At 42.2% G+C, this 5,700-nt stretch overlaps 1 long non-coding RNA gene across 1 annotated transcript; it reads left to right on the top strand.

The window, feature by feature from the left end:
- The first annotated feature begins 3,249 nt into the window (after positions 1 to 3,249).
- On the top strand, positions 3,250 to 4,078 carry LOC132450394 (uncharacterized). The gene is made up of 3 exons (XR_009523824.1): positions 3,250 to 3,282; positions 3,370 to 3,550; positions 3,745 to 4,078. It is a non-coding gene; the product is annotated as an uncharacterized LOC132450394 (long non-coding RNA).
- The last annotated feature ends 1,622 nt before the right edge of the window (positions 4,079 to 5,700 follow it).

Here is a 5,700-nt window from a genome sequence, read left to right as displayed (position 1 = left end):
TAAAAAATGTATACATTTTCTTAAACTGTCCTTTTGTCCTTTAGTACTCTGAGATTCTGCTTAGAATGAAGAGTGCTCAACAAATAAAATGAATTATTATTATTATTATCAAATCAGTTACAAAATCTGCATATTATCACCTTAAAAATGTAGCAAGACTTGGAGGGCTCCTGTCCACCGAAGACTTACAAAAACTTGTACATTATCACTAGTAAGCTTGATTACTGCAATGGTCTCCTTACAGGCCTCCCAAAACAAACTCAAAGGAAGCTTCAGCTTGTTCAGAATGCTGCTGCTAGAGTTTTAACAAAGACCAAAAGATTTGAACATATTACACCAATTCTTAAATCGTTACATTGGCTTCCTGTAGATCAGAGAATTGATTTTAAAATCATGTTGCTAACCTATAAATCCCTACATGGTTTGGGCCCAAAATATTTAACTGATATGCTTCCACTACATAAGCCTTCTAGAACACTAAGATCTTCTGAGACCAATCTGTTAATTATCCCCAGAGTAAACACGAAACATGGGAAAGCAGGATTTAGTTACTATGCAACAAATAGCTGGAATAAACTCCCTGAGGATTTAAAGGGGACATATTATGAAAACTGATTCAAATGATTTTTTGAGTAAGATACGCATTTCTGGAAGCAGCCCGCCTCAAGCTACCAAACGAGCGAGTCAGTTTCAGCGCCCGTTCCTACGTAGGATGGGGCGCTCATTTGAATATGACCCCACCCCCTTCAGTATAAATAGGACACGGCCTTGTGTTTCATGATTAGAATTCATCATGTCGAGGATTCACAAGAGGTGTTCTGTTGTTGGCTGTATGGACGTCCACAAATCCCTCCATCGTGTCCGAGAGGACGAAAGAGCGACGTGGATTGATTGCATTTTTGAAGGCGATGTCCCGGCTACAGTTGGCAAAAACCTGGTCTGCGCTAACCACTTTACGACTGACTGTTTCTCTAACTTCGGTCAGTACACGGAAGGATTAGCTGTGAAACTTTATCTGAACGTGGGGTCCCTTCCAACTTTGCGTGGAATACCTGCAGATTAAGGACATGTAAGTATACAAATAATTTGCTGTGTGTTTCTTTAGTAGATTACCATGAACTTGTGCGTGTTTGTGGCGTGAGTTTTTCCATTGAAAACGATGGAAGGCTAGGGAAAGCACATGCTCCAAATCTACCAAGGCTACATTCAGTGAGACAATGGGTGAACTAGATTTTTATAGGTAAACGTTCGCATTGTGGGTAGTTAATGCAAAGGTGACATAGGGAGTGACTATCGTGGAGAATGCAAGACAGTTAACGGAATCTACATAACAAAGTCATTCGATAGACATGGCCTGAGTATCAGATTTCGTGGCTATAATGGCAATTCAAATACCAATGAAGCTCCCATCCAGAGAGAGGAAGGGAGGTATCTAAAGGTACAGCGAGAATGTATACAAGTGAATAGCAATTATATATACACGGTGAATATAATTTGCATATTATAGTTAGGCAGTGGCTATTCGTACGCCGACCGAGCTTGTCACGTGACCGCTGCTCGGCGCTAACCCTAACCGGGCCGACCGTAATTATAGTAATTAATTATAGCAATAACCCTTACCCTAACCCTAACCATAACCTACCGTGAAAATAGACTAATACAGTATTTTTAGAATAGCCACTGCGTTATAGTTATGCTTGATATTTAAACGACACAGAGCTATATATGCAAGATAAGGTTGACGTCTCTTTTTTTTCCGATAGGCCTCAGAGCATCCTGCATCATCGAAGTTGAGGGGAAAAACGGTCTAGTTACTGGACCAGATGAAATGAGACGGAGAGGTAATAAAGTCTGTCGGCACGAGGACCTTGGATTTATTAAGTAAAGTGGCAACGGTTATACAGAGTCATAAAGCGTGAGATCGAATATGTCTAAGTCCCTAATCAGCGCTGATGGTTCGTCCAGAGCTTCGCCTCCGTGGAAGGTCTGCTTCAGAAGAAGATCCAGAATCCCTGTGTGATACAGTCTTATGCTGTATCCTCCTCTCGATGAGGTGTGTGCGTTTGAGGTGTGTGTGGTTCTGTGTGTTTTTGCTTGACCTTGGCTCCCAGGCCCTGGTATATGCATGTGTCCTCCTAGCGGGGGAGAGCTCTTCGAAGTGTCTCTTGTGTGATAGATTAATGTGGCTCTCCCGTTCTTGAGGATGACTGGTGCATTGTCTGAGTGTCCACCATCTGCCTGGCTGAGAAATGGGGCCTTCTGCTCCGGCCTTGACCTGACTATATATTATCTTGTTTGTGTTATGTGTTCGTTGGTTTAGAGCAAGAGTTGACTATATTGTGTTCCTGCCATGTGATGTGCTCATCAGGCTAGGGTAGGAGTTAGCTATATTTGTAATGTACATGTGATGTACTCAGCAGGTTATTTTTCCCAACAAAGTTACCTGCTACAAGGGATATTGGCTGCAATACTGAGCCACCTCAGAGACACCATGTTGGCATACAACTCACTTTGAAGACTCTTCATTCGCATTACAGAAGTGAAGGTTGGTAGTGTTTATACTGCAACAGTGCAGTCATGTTTTATTCCTAAGAATGCCCTATCATAAATATATACGTTTTGTTACAGCTGTCCAGGCTACTGTGTCCTTCAAGGACTTTGGCACATCCACTGATCCCTTCACAGGCCCACTGCCTGTAGCATGCTCGACACCTGTAAAGCCGCCACCATCTAAGAGACCTCGGCTGCAGCAGCAGGAGGAGGAGGAGGAGGAGGAGGAGGAGGAGGAGGAGGAGGAGGAGGATTGTCTCGAGGGCAGCGCAATACTGGCTTCTGAAGGGCTGGACGCAACCTTTCACCCTGAAGACTCGGTCACAACTTTGCCTGAGTCAACATTCATGTTGTGAGTAACTGGAATATCCATGTCTCAATGTATATAATCAGTTTTCAATTTTTTTGTGGAAATGGCTGGTGTGTACTTCAGGAGTTCTGCTTTATAATGCTTTTTTAAAGTATTTGGTTATTGTTCAAACTGTTTGAAAGAGTTATTGATTAACTAATTCCCCCCCCCCCAGAGATGCTGAATCCACATCCAAACACGATATAAGGAAGTATATAGTGTACGGGACCTGTCTCATGGAGCTGTTCGAGGTGTGTCCTGTGTGCAAGCGTGTTTGCAGTGTGAAAAACAAAGTGCTTGGGACATTCATATCAGTGAAACAGCTGTGTTGAGTATTGCGAGTATTCCCGACCAAAACTATTGTCGATCTCCAGTTGGTTCAGGTAGGCGTGACGAATAAAGTGTAGTGTTCTGTTTCTTACTTAATTTTTGGCAATGTCACTTGGACCCGTACTTCTGATTTTTGACAGAGCAATGAGGTTGGAGGAAGCTCCCATATGGAGAAGGAAGGCCTGAAGAGGAGCCTGGCATTGTTGGATGCACGTGGTGTAACCATCGATAGCATCGTCACTGACCGTCATCCACAAATCCAGAAATTTCTGAGGGCCAACAACATCACTCAATTTTATGACGTCTGGCACATGGAGAAAGGTACACTCACCCAACGAAACATTAGAAACCTACTTATAGCAGGGACCCCCTTTTGCCTTCAGAACAAGATACAAGAAGTATTCTGTACATATTCCGGTGCATAATGATAGGATAGTATCTTGTAGTTGGGGAAAATGTGTGGAATTCATATTGGGTTCACTTCCGATTCTTAAAATATTTATTCTGATTTGTAGGAATTACAAAGCAACTACATAAAATTAGCAAAACCAAGGACTGCCAGAAAGTAAAGACGTGGATGCGAGCCATCAGAAACCACATCTATTGGGCGGCGGCATCGTCAATAACCGGGCCGGAGAGAGTGGCAAAATGGACCTCCCTCCTGAACCATGTTCAGGATATTCATACTCATGATGATCCCCTCTTCCCAAAATGTCTACATCCAATTCGCAGCACAACGGACAAGAGTAGATGGCTCTCAGGAGGTTTGTCTCATTCTCTTTTCAAAACTGGTTTGACTATATTGATTAGCTGCAAGTCCAGTCATTACCAATAAGTAGGATATAATGTATGATATTTTTGTCTTTCAATAACACCTGCATTCTACAAGCTGGAGAAGGCGCTGACCAAGAAGACAGTCCTGAGAGATATAGCAAAGCTCAGTCCCCACCACCAGACGTCCTCTTTGGAGGCATTCCACGCCGTGATCCTGCGGTTCGCTCCTAAAAATGTGGTCTATCCATTTCTAGGAATGCTGTGCAGGTAAATTAAACTGTGATTACTTGTTGTGAACATTTGCCCATTTCTTGCAATTATTTTCATGCTTGATTTTTCTTTTTAATGTCAGACTCTACCTGGCTGCACTGCATTACAATGAGAATTCTGATAGAGGACAAGCCACTACGTCATCAGGGGATCTTATGTTCAGACTGACCTTTCCTAAGGCCAGGAAGGGAGAGTGCAGAGCCAAACCAGTGAAGACTGAGGCGACATTCCGTAAGTGTCAACTTTTTTTTTTACTCAGAAAATGAACATTTATATTGACAAAGTACTGCAACTCGGGTACTTCCAACACAATAAATGAACAAATAAATACACATAAATACCCCAAAATATACCAAATATTCAAAGTGCAAAATGTCAATGCATGAACAGTTAATCAATGAATAATCTAGTAACTAGTGATTCCCTTTTGTGTGTATTGCACAGAGTATGTGAATGATTTGATGGACATGATCATGGAGAAGGTCTTTGTCGACCCAGCATCCTACAGAGCTGAGATTCTGAAGATAAACATCCCGCCGGAACTGTCTTCAGAATATGAGCATCCAGACAAGGAGGAGGTCATCGCCAGCTACGTCTCCAGATTTAATCAAGGGAGGGTGGTTTGAAGCCTCCGTATCTTCCATGGGCGTCCGGAAATTCCCGGTGTATGCGAAGAACCACGCATGATGGGATAACAACCCTTATCTTCCGCCCAAGGAAGCCCCAGCACCAGCTCACAAAATTTCTGTAGGCTAAATACCTGTAACGACTGAGAAAATGTAACATTGTTAGTCAACAGGTTCTACAATGTCAACATCTGTGTTCACATTTTCTCATTGAATTCAGTGAATTCTTCACTTATACTGTATTTAGATGCACAATATTCATGACTGCGTTCAAAAAATGTTTATTGTATCTGTACAATGTTTTATGTGAATTAATGCGTAATATGCAGTATCTGGTTATGAAAAAATGTTAGAATGTTAGAATGTTAAAATATGATGTGAAATTGTGGCTTTGGCTGACTTTATTTAGTTTATTGTGTATGAACAGTCAAGTAGGTTATTATATGTAAAACTCACTGCTCTATCCCCCGTAGTCGCAAAGGACCGTAGTCAGCTCTGTAGATGTTGCATGCGTTCTGCAGCGAGAACACATTCAGACAAACTGGTTCTAAACCTGGATGGTCTATCATGCAGGGAGGCCTTTCATCCAGCTGTTCCAGCCGTCTTGTAACCTATTATGGATAACATGAGGTGAGTATCTGCAGTGGCATGTTATCAGAAATCATGCACTGCAACCAAGTGTGGGTTAGGTAGCTGCTAATGTTACCTGAGGCACCTCCTGACAGCATAAGTTCTCCGGCTCTGACTGCATTGTGGCACAATTTCCACATGTAAACATACAAACAAATACAAATAAATCAT

This window comes from Gadus macrocephalus, chromosome 21, assembly GCF_031168955.1.
Source record: "Gadus macrocephalus chromosome 21, ASM3116895v1".
Classification (NCBI taxonomy): Eukaryota; Metazoa; Chordata; class Actinopteri; order Gadiformes; family Gadidae; genus Gadus; species Gadus macrocephalus.
Note: the sequence above shows the minus strand (reverse complement) of the source record. Positions and strands in the feature narration are given on the sequence as shown.